At 48.4% G+C, this 14,102-nt stretch overlaps 1 protein-coding gene across 1 annotated transcript in view; it reads left to right on the top strand.

Annotated features, from left to right (window-relative positions):
* Positions 1 to 14,102, top strand: part of LOC119391873 (uncharacterized) — a 149,374-nt gene that overhangs the window by 118,336 nt on the left and 16,936 nt on the right. The gene's annotated exons all lie outside the window — the stretch shown is intronic.

Here is a 14,102-nt window from a genome sequence, read left to right as displayed (position 1 = left end):
CGGTTCGTGCACGCGCTTCTCGTCAAGCGTTTTCGCAGGACGCTGACTGCGTATTGCAGCAACGCCGACGCGCGTTCCCTGCAACGCATATGGAGATCCCTTGCGTTCTTGGGGAACGCGGACCGCGTATGACAGATGCGCCGATGAGAGTCCCTTGCAGGACGGGTCTTTGCGTCGCCGGTTACAACAGCTCGTCCGCCGCCCGAAGAGGTCACGTAAGGGCTGCAGTGGCGCTGCTCCCTGAAGTGGCCGTTGCACGTCTCCGTAGGCGCCACACTGATTGTCCACCACAACACAGAGACGCACACCACACAGCCGGTATTGCGGAAGGCACACCTTGACGTCGCAACGAACCACCGCAACCACACACTTGGTCACAGCGTGGGACTGTCCACAGCTGCAGAGGCCAGGCTGCCGCTGCCCGGTTGTCCACTGATCAAACCACGAAGTGCTGCAGAAAGGCCACAGTCCGCAGTGGCTAGTTCAGCGTGTCCTCCATGCTCCGCTGTGGGACCTGTAGTCGTAGCTGAACTTCTGTTCTACCTGGCTCAAGCGGCACAGACATTCCCATTACCAACGCTGAGAGCTCCCAGTTTTCCCGAGACCCACCAGGTGTAAATTGTTGCGAGGCTCCTTTCCTAATTTACTGCACTAGTGAAGCCTGCATGGTGGTGAGCAGCTGATTAAGTGATAGCGTCCCAAACCAGACGAGTGGAACTTTTCACATGCTGACCAGACCCGAGACAGAAACACGCTTGGAAGTGTGCTCTTTGAGACGTGTGTCTGCAAATCCGCATGAAAAGACCCGGACGCTTCACAGAATTTCTATCCTCGGTGCAGAAAACAGGGGATCCAAACCGCAGGATTTGTCTCCGGTCGCATGGAGACAGGAGCGTCCGAACGACCCCTACCTGCATGCGAACGCCTTCCTCTGGCTCAAGATCTAACAGACAAAACATCTTTGAGGAAGTGCCCTCTGAAACCCCAGACACTACAGAAAATGCATCACCTTCCTCGCCACTGAAGAGGTTGTGCACTGGCAATCTGGTATCATGTCCTATGTCGCTTTCTCCAGCTTTATTATTGTGCTCCCTACAACTGACCGTTCCATTTTGGCCGTCCTGCCCACCAACATCTCTGTATACTGACGACAGCACATCCAACTGTATACTTTCTCCATTGACGAGTGATTGCGCACTCTTTTCCTGGTCACTCGAAAAACTGGCAACTGCACTGAACCGAGAAGTCAATCTGTCGTTCTTTACCTGCGAGTCATTCACCTGGTCTTCGGCCCCGATTGTGACGCCTGTTACCGCAATTGGCAGTATACCTGAATAGGCGGCCAACAGCTCAAAGCTTGCTTTACTAAAGTGGCCGCCAGTAGCCAAGCGACCTTTCTGTACTCCTTCAGTGCAGCTATTCAGGGGCAATTCTACCTTTTCCTTGTAGGAATCGTTTTGACCTTCAGGGCAATCTTTGTGAGGCAGTTTGCTTTGTGGACGAACGCGTGCTTTCTCTGAATGGCGACGGACGCTGTACTCATCACCTAGCTCAGCCGCTCATTTAATGTTACTCTCGCAAGGTATATCCTGAATTCCTACATTTTCTGCATCCTGATTACTGGCACGTTTCGCCCTTACGATCTGCAGCTCAAGCCGCAGTCGTTCCAGCTCTCTTTCTTGGCTTTCCGCTTCTTCTTTACGCCTGACGGTCTCTCGCTCTTCGTCGTCTTGTGCCCTTTTTATCCTCTACTCAAATAGCTCCCAGCACTCGGCAAGCTCCTCCTCATCCGCGCCAGAATCCTTAACTGCCTGTATTAAATGTGGCTTTCTATGTATAGTCGCCACCTCAATCCCCAGCTCCTCGCACAAAAGCACTAAATCCGGTTTTCTCAATTTGTTCAAATCCATGGCCACCCCGTGCAGACTTCCGTTGCTCAAACTGCCGTGAAGGTACCTCTAATAAACCCAATCCTTCACAAAGCAGCAACTAATCTACGCCTTTGGATAAACATCACCATCTATCCAAAACACCTGGTAGAATCTCTGCGGAAAGTGAGCACTCACCAGCATCGGTACCAGGAAAGAACACGAACCGATCCCGCCGCTGCCAACCAGTTGATGTGACCGAGGAGGGGTTGAGGCTGCCGCCCAGTTTCCGGCGAGGAAGGACTCTTGCGACGCTTCACACGTGAAAGAAAACCTGTTTAATTACATATTTACAGGAGATTTAAGAACCGAGGCGTAGAGACGCGCCTTTACATCACAAGGGCCCAGAGCGAGACGAGAGGGCGAGCGAAGGCCAGTGAGTCCCAGCGCACCCCTGACGCGCTCCTTTTATCTCGGTCCGTGCACGCGCTTCTCGTCAAGCGTTTTCGCTGGACGCTGACTGCGTATTGCAGCAACGCCGACGCGTGTTCCCTGCAACGCATATGGAGATCCCTTGCGTTCTTGGTGAACGTGGACCGCGTATGACAGATGCGCCGATGAGAGTCTCTTGCAGGCCGGGTCTTTGCGTCGCCGGTTACAACAACATTCACTATCCGCGATGCGCAGCGCCTATAGGCACCGTTCAGTCGAGTTTGCCAGTCTGACTGCAGCGCCAGAATACATAGCCTAGCGGATAAAAAAAGGAACATTGAGACGGCCTCAATGAAATTGGAACGCGACGCGCGCGTTTGGCGCCCTGCATCTGTCGGCGGATTGTGGCCGGGATCCGTGGCCGGGATACATGGGAGACGCGAGCACGCGTCTATTTTCTGCGTGCCCCTAACGGTGAATGTCGAAGACTTTGAGACGGAGCAGTGTGAGCAACGCAGCTCCATCTGGTCAGTGTGCGGTGCCTATAGGGGCGCCACTGAAAGCCGCGTAGCGGCGGCCGTTGGAACCGCTGGCGAGTCGCGTAGCAGACGCCTCCTTTCACTGCAAGCATGACAGAAGTGCGCGCGTGCGATTTGCCGCTTGTGCGCGTCCCTGATAATTACTTTTGCGGCGATAGTGTGCGCAAAGGAGCCGCGCTTTATCATAATGGACATGTGTCCGATGTCACAGCTGTGTGGGACGACAATGTCACTATATGCGCGAAGTGTTTGCCACAGACAAGCGTCAACAAGCTTCCCTACGAAGTGGAGCTCATCGTAAGTACACCGCTTTCTTTATAACGTCCCGATCACTAATGCCTGCATGCGTTGACGCATGAACCAACGTTTTTTCACGACACAGTAGCTTCGTTTACGTGTCATGTGTTTATATAGTAGATTTTGAGCGAGCGCTGTCGCACCGGCGCATGGATTTCACGGGTGCGGCCACGCGAAGGGTCAGCGTTGGTAAAACTTTGAAGCCAGCGCGATAAACTTGCGAAAAAATATCTCGGCAGCTTGCGCTAGTGGCGCGGGACTGAGTCACTGCGGAGCTGGTGGTCACCTAGCTTGTCATTAGCAGCTTGGCTACGTATTTGCTGGGTGTGTTCAGAGAAGAACGTCGGTGCATGTCCGTCGACCCCCTGTAATTTCGCTGAAAAAAAAAATATTTTGTTGTCTTCACGAACACGTTTAGCTCTTCGACAGCAATTTGTTCGAGAACAAAATTTTCGTCAGAATGAGATGCATCCGGAGACTCTACGGCGATCTGTTCGAAGCGGTTGAAACAGTTCTAGCACAAAATGTCGGTTTCTCTGATGGATGAGGCTTCTTCTGGCGTGCGCATTCAGGAGGAGTGGCGTCTTAGCCGCGCTAGACACACTGGCGCCGGCGCGCGCAGACTCCGCCACCGCTGCGCGCGGCTCGCCGTTGCTGGTCTGCGCGTTCGGGATTGGCGTCGTAGCCGCGCCAGACAGACTGGCGCCGGCGCGGGCGCAGCTATTCGCCTTCGCTGTGCAGTCGCCGTCTGACACTGCGCTGAAGCCGCTCGATAGCGCCTCTGACTGGCGTTTGCAGCTGGGTAACGCCATGGAGAAGGAGAGCGCAAATGCTGCTCAGCAGCGCAGAAAGGCCGAGAAGCTTATCTGATAGGATCCCGAAGTGGTTGCCTGGCAATTAGCGATTCAGCGTACGAAGAATGAACAGAACGAGGCTAATAATCCTAGATAATCTGGAAAACTAAGTATAATTAGCTGAACCTTTGCTAGCGCTACGCCTATGGCCCCACTCATAACACAGCTTGTGTTAAGGGAATGAGCGTTAGTGGGATACATCAAGGGTGTTTTTTATTAGCATGAAGTCATGCTACGAGGCATTCAAAGGGAGGTTGAATCGGTTGAATGTCCTGTCAAAAGCCTTCAGTGCGCACAGGTGCCATGTTTTACAGCCAATATGCATACAGTTGAGGCGAGCGCACAGCGAACATTCATCACTGGTGATCGCATTCCAGTGCCATCATTAGGTAGAATGCAGCCCATTTCGTGCAGCACACGTGTGATTCCACGGCGCTTTTGTAAAGGAGCCGTCACCTGCCCCACATTCTCTGGCATAGCGCTTCGCGCCATTCGTTTTTCATGAGCCTAGGCATCGCGTCTTATCAGTGATAACAACCTCATGTGCATTGTAGCGTCTACATTGCAGGCGAGGCGACCAAATGTAAACGTAGTAGCGTTCGCTGAAGACGTAGCGACATAAATGGAGAAATAGAAACACGGTAATGGGTCTGACACTACCGTAAACAAAGCGCGATTGCTTACCTTCTACGTCGTACAGCCGCAATCCACCGCCGCCGTCGCCCTCGCTCATGAAATAGCACCGGAAACCTGTAGAAGTGCGTTCCTGGCAATTTTTTCGGTGTGTTTGAGCAGCCGACAACGCAGCAGTTGTTTTTCGATATCGCTGAGGCCCGACAGGGTCGTTAAATCACGATGAGAACACATCCATCCGTGCACTCGCGTAGACGCTCGCGCGAACACTGATAGGCGGCGCGCGAACACTGAGAGGCGGCACTGATAGGCGGCGCTTTGCGCCTACAGGCGGCGCTTTGCGCATCGCCTATAGGCCGCGGTCGGGAGCTCTGGCGTGCGCGCTATCTCGGCAGTTATCAGCAAACGGATCGATTACCCTTCTACGCGCTGTGACCTCAGAACTTCGTGCTGTAACCACCGATACAATAAACTTAACGAAAACCGCTTCTCTCCTGGGAGCGGCCGTATTCCAATATACCAGCGTTTTGTAGCGTTACGAGAGATCGTATTAAAAAGTTAGCTACTATCCATAATTCGTACAACATTACGACATATTTCTATCGCATTTACAGCTTCGCTTCTTCGTTGAAACATAATTTTTTTTTCGAACTTCAAGGGACAAATTTCTCTCCCCACGAACTCTCAAATCTACGCCCCTCCCCCCGCGCCCCGCGCCGCCGCCAATCCGATGAAGTCCGCGCCGCCGCTGGAGGTGGAAACACCGGCGCGCCGTCGCCGGCGATTTTGGGCCCGGCGCACAATTCTACGCGAGATGATTCAAGTTTATTGATCAACGATATCACTTTTACTTAATGGGGAATACAAAACTACTGCAACACAGGCAGCTGCCTATGTTGCACTAATTTTGTATTCACTTTTGTATTCCGCAACGAGGTCAGACAAGCGTCGATTCTACAGTGGAACGCGAGAGGCCTGAGGTCCCGCATCTCATCATTCCGACATTCCGTATTCACAAACCGGATCCCTGTAATTGTTATATGCGAACCAAACGTACAAAAACCTCTCATACTATCAGGGTACGAAGCTTTTGTTTCATCAACGTGTGGGGAACGCAGCAAGGTGGTTGTATACATTCGCTCATATTTTATGTATGTTTTCCACGCAGTTGAACCACATGACAACAACCAATATGTCTGTTTACGCGTAAGAAAGGAGAAAGTGTCATACACACTCAATGGTGTCTACATATCGCCATCTGGACGATTTGAACAGGACAGAATGCGAGACATTGTCAGCAGCAAGTGACCCTTGGATCAAAACTTGCGACTTCAACGCACATCACTTACTCTGGGGTAGTTCGACGATCAACGTTAAAGGAAGAAACATCGTGTCATTCGCCTCTAATGATGGCCGTCCTACATACCTGCGGGTCTTACGTACGCAGTTGCCTAGATTTGACCCTGGTATCCACATGCTTCCGGTCGCAAGTCCAGTGGTTTTCAGACACTGAAACACATGAAAGTGACCACATTCGAATTTATGTTCGAATCAGAGGTCTTACCAAGTGCTCCTCTAGGAATAAAATACGGAGAATCGATTCGCCAAAATTTCAGCGTCTCATGAAAAATGCATGCCGAGAAGACCTTCGCCATAACTTGGAGGATGTTATCAAAGAGGCAATGAGAGAAGCTTCCTGTCTGCTCCCGTTTGCCGGCAACTGTTCAGACTTTCACGTTGAACTGGAGAAACTGTGTGCGCTTCGCCGAAGGGCGGAAAGGAGATACAGACGCACGAAGGCAATATGTGACTTGAGGCTGGCACGGCGCATACAGAAAAATGTGCAACGCTGTTTGGACAAAGTTGAAGAGTAGCACTGGAAATAATTGTGCGAGTCATTTGATCCTCGCAAGCCATTGTCACGCATTTGGAGCACTATTCGTGGCTTGCGCTCTACTCCGCAACAAAGGCTTCCTTTGATGGCTTTAGCCCTACATCTAGGCCACACCCAACTTTAAGTGGAGGATAATATTTGTACGCAAATCACTGGTGTGTGTGCCATGTCCGCTTCACCAGTTCAGAGTGTTTTTCCTGAGCCCCGAATCCGAGAAATAGACAAAGATTTCACTATGGAGGAACTTGACGCATCTTCGGCGGCTTCCCGACGATCATCTTCACCAGGGCCTGATGGCATCACATACCAAAAATATCGAAAGGTGGGCTAGTGGTAATTCATACTTCTTCAGCTTACTGGGAGCGCGGGAGCACACAACAGACGAAGGAAGAACCACAGAACACATGAGACACAGAACCACAGCGCTCGTGTTCTGTGGTTCTTCCTTCGTCTGTTGTGTGTTCCCGCGCTCCCAGTAAGCTGAAGAAGTATGAATTACCACTAGTCTCGAATAGAAGAGGGCATTGTACAAATTTTTCTTTAGCCACAGAGGAATAAGTGATCCAATTCTGTATAGGCATCCTACCGTTCGCGCAAGTTGCTTAACTAAACCATTAATGTGAACATTCCACGTCAAGTCTTCACTGAACCATACCCCGAGAAATTTTTGGTGTTTTTCCTGCTTTATAGTGTTCCCGTCAAAGCTTATCTTTATGTCATATTTTACATGTTTATTTATTGGGCGGAATAAAATATATGTCGTCTTCTTGGCATTTAACTGTAGCTTGCTTTGTTTAAGCCAGTTTGAGAGTGATGTCATATACTCGTTTACGTTTTTTTCTAGCGTTTCTAAGTGTCCTGATGTAAAAATACGTTTGTGTCGTCTGCATACATAATAAGCTGTGGGGATTTTGGTATGCATACGATATCATTTACATAAAGCAAAAAAAGTAAAGGGCCCAATATAGAACCTTGCGGAACTCCTTGGGCCAACTGTAAGTGACCTGGCGTAGCTGTTTTCATTTGTACTAGTTGGTACCGGTTATGTAAATAGTTTTGCAAATGCTTAAGGGCAATCCCGCGTATGCCGTACCGTGACAGTTTCCGCAATAATATGTCATAATGTATCGAATCAAAAGCCTTTTTTAAGTCCAAGAATAAACCAAGTGTAAATTTCTTATTTTCCATGTTTGCAATTATCTGATCTTTTATAATCGTTAATGCTTGCTCAGTAGATTTATTTTTCTGAAAGCCATATTGATGTGTTGTGATAATGTGATACTTGTTAAAAAAGGATAACAACCTGTCGTGAATAGCGCCCTCAGAAACCTTAGATAATGTCGTAAGTACAGATACTGGTCTATAATTTGACATGTTGTTGATGCCACCGCCTTTATAAATTGGGGTTACCTTTGCAACCTTTAACTGTGCTGGAAACACGCCTGTTGTCAGTACAAGATTTAATATGTAAGCAAGCACCTCAGATATTAGTGGACTTATCAGCTTTAGTTCAGCGGCGGTGATGTCATATATACCTGGGGCAACATTGATTTTAAGTTTATTTATTAGGTTAGATATCTCAGCACTGTCAGTGGGAAGCATAAATATAGAATTCTGCATCGCTGCCGTTTCTTCGAAACAAGAGTCGTGTTCGCTTTCAGAGCAACTACTGTACGCGCCCGCATTGACGAAATGACGATTCATAGCATTGGCAAGAGCCTCGCCGCGCAGCACCTCATTTCCTGCCTGTATTTCTGTGATATCATATCTTGCTTTCTTTCTTCCAGTAAGTGCATCAACCATTTCCCAGACCTTTCTTGGGTTATCCTATATGTTCTCGAACTTTTTCTGATAATATTCTCGTTTAGCTTTCTTTAAGTCTGATGTAAGTGCGTTGCGGTATTTTTTGTACACTTTGAATGCTTCGGGATCTCGTAAGCGCAAAAATTTTTTGAAAAGGTCATTTTTCTTTTTAATACGTTTATAAAGTGTGCTCTTTATCCAAGGTTTCCGGCAATTTTTTCTCTTTCGGAAGGACGCTTGTTCTCTAGGAAATGCCGTGTCGTAACATTGACGTAATACATTCAGAAACCCAGTGTAGGCCTCGTCAGCGTCTTTTATCTTGTATATTTCACTCCAATCTAGTGATTTAACCAGCTGAAAAAATAAGTTTTTACTAACGTTATTTATTTTGCGTTGGACGAAGGTTTCCTTCTCTTGCTTTTGGCGTTTCGATGGTATGGGTATAACCTGGTCATTTAACCTGGTCATATCTCCGCAAACAGGGTTTTTCTGTCTCTACCGATAAATGCGCATTGGTCGCGTTTGCACGCAAGGCCATGACACCATATCCTGCTATTTCAATGGCCAAAATGTCTCCTACCAGAAGAAACATAGCCTTCTAGGTGTGATTATTGACAGGGAGCTTTCGTGGAGCGCCCACTGCGCTTACCTGAAAACAATACTAATTTCCATCGTTCACATAATGCGGTTCCTCTGCGGGAAAACTTGGGACACTTCGATACGTTCTATGATGCAGGTATACAGAGCACTGTTTCTGGGATTTTTACGTTACATCTTGCCGATGCTAGCCAATACATGCAAGACGAACATCCGCACCCTCGAAAGTTTGCAAGGCCAGGCACTACGCACGTGTTTAGGATTACCACGCTGCACCTCAACTCACGGGACAATTACGATCACAAGGGAGCATCCGATTCCAACATACGTCACTACTGACAATTTAAGAGCTCACATTTGACATCTCTGCCGAGTTTCGGGTCACGATATTGCTGCGTTGCCACTTCAGAGAACGCAAGCCATGTTTTCAAAGATTGTTTCGACTCGTAGAGAAAGCGGCGAAACCACTGTCGCCTCCATGGTGCCTATAACCATCTCAGGTACGCCTCGCAATTCCGGTAATAATGAAGCAGAACCGTCATTCGACAGTGGCCCTACGACAGGCGACATTGTCACTGCTCAACGAGGAGTATGGCCAAAGGACCTACATTTACACAGATGGATCGGTCCTAGCCGACAGCTCCACAGGTGCTGTTGTTATTCCGGCCTGCCAAGTGACTGTCAAGTTCAGGGTGTCCCACAGGACGACATCAACAGCAGCGTAGCTTGCCGCCTTACATGCTGCTATCCTTTACATCGAGGAAGCCCAACCTCAAAAGTGGGCTGACTTTTGTGACTCTAAGGCATCTCTTTAGAGTCTGCGATCAGTATTACGACGATGGTTGCACGAGCAGTTAATAAACGAAATTAGAGGAGCTCTTCACCAAGCTTTATCGAAGGAACATGACGTTGTGTTCCAATGGATGCCGGGGCATTTTGGTGTTGTGGGTAACAACCTTGCTGAAGATGCTGCCCAGTCCGCCCACGAGGACGCCCAGACAGCCCCAATACCCTGGTCGAGGACAGACGCTGCAAGGGGTCTTCGCTCGTTCGCTGGCATAATGTCGCGAACTTCGTTGAATGACCCCAGTGTCTGGAACCGTCGCCTACATGAACTAGACCCATCGAGGAAGCTCCAAGTTCCATCGCACCTCTCCCGCCGTGATGCAACTTTACTGTGCCGCCTGTGGTTAGGAGTAGCTTTCACGAAGGCGTAATATTTTCGCATAGGAATGGCAGACACCTCCAAATGCGACTCGTGCGATAGCGACGAAACGATAGAATATCTACTGTGTTTCTGTGAACGTTTCGTGAACGACCGAAACGTTCTGCACAATGCGCTGAACAAGCTAGACGACAGACCGTTTTCCGAAGAGAAGAGCGTCGGATCGTGGCCCTACGCATCGCAGGCCAGTAAAGCGACGCGAGCATTGCTCCTGTTTTTAAAATCGACCGGTTTAAGCAAACTCTTGTAGGCATTCAATGGACAGGCGCGTACGTACCCTGACAGTGCCTTCTTCCCTCTTTTTTCTTTCTTTTAATCCCTTCATCCATTTCTCCCAGTGTAGGGTAGCAAACCGGACGCGCGTCTGGTTATCCTCCCGGCCTTTCATTCATTTCCTTCCTCCTCCTCCTGTATTCACTTTTATGCGAAAATGATATCGTGATAAATAAAGATGAAACGTCTCGTAGCGGAACACATTGTTCAGCGAGATGTTGCCTTAACAATGTTTGTCGCCTTAACAGACGCGTGTTGTTTAACAGAAGTGTGGTGACGGTAGCTATAACGATAATTTTAGATGCGAAGCAGCTTATGACGGAGTCCAATCCGGTGGTACGTACGCGGCGTGACCACCCTTATTGCGCATGCGGAAACCCACTCCACACATCTCCTCTCCACTCCCCCTCTCCCCCTCCTCGTTTAGATAAAAGGCCCATTTTAGGTCGTACACACGCTCAGTCACTGCGCCGGCTGCGCAGGTGTCATGACTTCCAACGTCAGCGTCGGCGCCAGTTGCAGTAATACCTTAACGCCTGCCGAGATCGCGCAGCAATGGGTGGAGCAGCGGAAGGCTCGACGCGCCGAAGCGCAACGTAAACTTCGGCAAGCGGACCCCGAGCTCCGGGCTAGGGAAGCCCAGCGCAAACGGCAACGTCGGCGCAAAACTGCTACGGATGAAACGCGGACTCGACATGCCGAAACGCTGCATCGCATCGCCTCATGTTCCCCTTTAGTGGGAGATGGTGCAATTTTTATAAAGTAAATGAGAAACAAGAAATTATAAAGCCAAAAATAGATGGCAAAGAGCACTTCTAAAATGAATAAACAATGCCAGATAACAATTGCAAGCGATTGAGCATTGTAAGATGTTGTAGTAATGCTACGTCAGTTTGCTATTGCGATCACGCGACAGTTGTTAGGCAGAAGAGAGTCGTCGCATTACGCATTCATTAGCTTTCTGATTTCTCCTTCTATTTTCCCGTGCTTTCTTTCACAGTTTGCGCTAAAATGTTCCCCATAAATTTCAACCAACCCGCCAAGGGACACGTCTTACTCATTCATTAGCTTAGTTATTGAATACAAGCTCTGTTGGTGGTCATTTGCTAGTATGTGGAATGGAATGCCACAGTATGATTTGTGCAAATGCTTTAGTGAACGTACCATAGTTAGTGCGTACTTTAAAAAAATGGTTGTCAAGTTGAGAAAACGAAGTAGTGTTATTATTCATAAAAGTTGCGACGTAAAAGCCCTCTGCATGTGCAATATTATGAAATGACTTATATATGACGATTGATAACTTAAGTTGAAAGAGCTGATAAAGAAAATGAAGAAGCAGAACTGCACATTGAGTAGTTGGGCGAAGTGAGCAGGTATGGCAGCTTTCTTTAGATGTCACAGGTTTGATTTCTGTGTCATCTGCTGCTGATAGAGTGAATCTTCAGGCCATCAGAAGAGAGGAAGCGACACCTGTGTGCAGCACTGCAAGCACGTCCTCCAAACTACCGGCACGATTCCCATTGCATGATATGCACCATGTCGGCGAGAAACAGAATTCAGTTTTCACAGTGATACTCTCCTTATCTCACTTGCCCTGTGAACTTCGTTTTCAAGAGCAAGCGGAGCTCGATCGCAAGCGAAGCGAATCTGATGTAACGTGAGCAGCCTTCCCCGCCAGCGCCCGCCACCACAGATCGTCTGTTCAACTTGGCTAACATATGACGTCATCATATGTTAGAATGAAAAGCGGCTTATAGCTCTTGCCTGCTGGGTGTGATCAAGGAACCCGTACGGGTCTTGAAGCGTCTCTGTGTTTTCACCTTGACTTGGTCAGTGGCAGCATTTTCATCCTCATGAAGTTGGCTAAGCGACCGCGACTCACACCTCTCGCATCGCATTCATGAATATGAACACGACCCTGCTTATCGGTTCTCGAAGGCTCTACGAAGTGGTATCAAATCTCAAGGCCGAGATGTAGTGACTGTCAACGTCTTTGCATCCACGCTGAAAGCTCTCATGCCGGTCCAATACCAATCCGCACTGCATGAAGTGTATTTCTGGGCATCCGACACAGCCACCATTTCTTGTGTGGAAGTACGCTTCACTTACGTGTGATGAACGATTAACAGAGTGAGAAATCTGCGATCACTTTAATTGTGACGCATTTCTTAGCAAACCTTAGGCACTTCGGGCGTTTCTACCTACGTATCTATCTATTTATCTAGCCACTTGCGTCTGGGTGATTCCGTGATCGTCTCCTTAACTTGTTGTAGACTAAAATTGGTATGAAAGGGTAAGACGGTTTGTCGATTATGGCTGTCTGGTCATGGCATGAATCACGTGAAAAGCCTATCGCGCACGTGGCCAAACCCTTTCCTCTAGACACGTGTGGCACATACCCGTATACCACGGAACCTCGGTAAGCGGGTATGTGGCACAGGTGATTGACAGTTTATATATTCCCAGGCGAGAACACACATTGGTAACTTAAATGCGAGAGCCTAAAGAAAAACCGACATCGGCAGCGTTGACCCGATTAATGCAAAGAATAAGAACCAGGATTCCAGCAGGAATTCAACCCACACATGCTGAGTGGCAGTCAGATATTCCATCACAGAGCCAGGCCACGTCTTGAAACTGCTTTGGAAAAATACCCTATGAAGGCGTAATGTCGATGCAATGTCAGTTGTGCTTGCAGTACTGCCTATCTAATTTCATAACAAAGTAGTAAAAATTACATAGGTTCTCCCTTGATACAGGCACCATGCCGCGTTATCGTCAAATGTGGTTCCAGTGTTGGCTCTACTTCTATAGAAAACTAATAGTACATTTGTATTTCTGTGATTCAGCAAGCTATATTCAAGCGTTGCTCGACCCTAGAGGAATGCGCTAACGAAAGTAACGTATGACATTCACATCAGCGCACCGTAAAGTGCACTTCGCTTCGATAATACTGATGTCTGTGCTCTAAAGTGAGTGCTGACGTTACGTCAGACCATATGTTACCCCGCCGGTGTAGTCTAAGTGCCTGGTAAAGCCACGATGTGTACACAACCATTACGCTTATAAAAACATGTTGATCGACCTGGTAACACTTGGCTCAAGGCGAAAAAATGAACGTAGACAAGTACTCGCTCATTGCTTCGCAATATACCCATTCCCACAAGATGTGGAATTTGCCGCCTTTTTTCAACATTTTTTTCTAAACTGCCCATGTTCCCTTTAATTGACGTCACATCCCTGACGGAAATGGCGTCCTTCAATTCTTCGTGGACCCCGGCGTAATCAAATTTTGCTTTAAAAACGCATGAAACATGCACATAGTACCGGGACTCTTCTTGTCTCTATTGAAAGATTACGCAAAGCGTGTACACACCATTCCTACCTCTCCGGTAAATATGTAAGCGTCATTTCAATCTCGGCTCTAAACAAATGGGCTGCACGGCTCAGGAACGCCTCGATACGTATGCAGTAATATCTGGATAATTGCTTTTAAGGCGCGAGAGAACACAATCACTAGAATGGACACGGGACAGAGCGCTCTGTCCCGCGTCCTTTCTCGTGATTGCCTTCCCTCTCGCCTCTAAACCAATGATGAACGTTCACCAACTCACCCAACAAAAAGTTCTCTTAATATCTGGAGTTTTCACAGAGTCAGTCAATCGTTACTTGATGGGAAGATGTCTG

The sequence above is a fragment of the Rhipicephalus sanguineus genome, chromosome 4, assembly GCF_013339695.2.
Source record: "Rhipicephalus sanguineus isolate Rsan-2018 chromosome 4, BIME_Rsan_1.4, whole genome shotgun sequence".
In the NCBI taxonomy this organism is placed as follows: domain Eukaryota; kingdom Metazoa; phylum Arthropoda; class Arachnida; order Ixodida; family Ixodidae; genus Rhipicephalus; species Rhipicephalus sanguineus.
The sequence above is the reverse complement of the archived record's forward strand: the minus strand, read 5'-3'. Positions and strand labels throughout refer to the sequence as shown.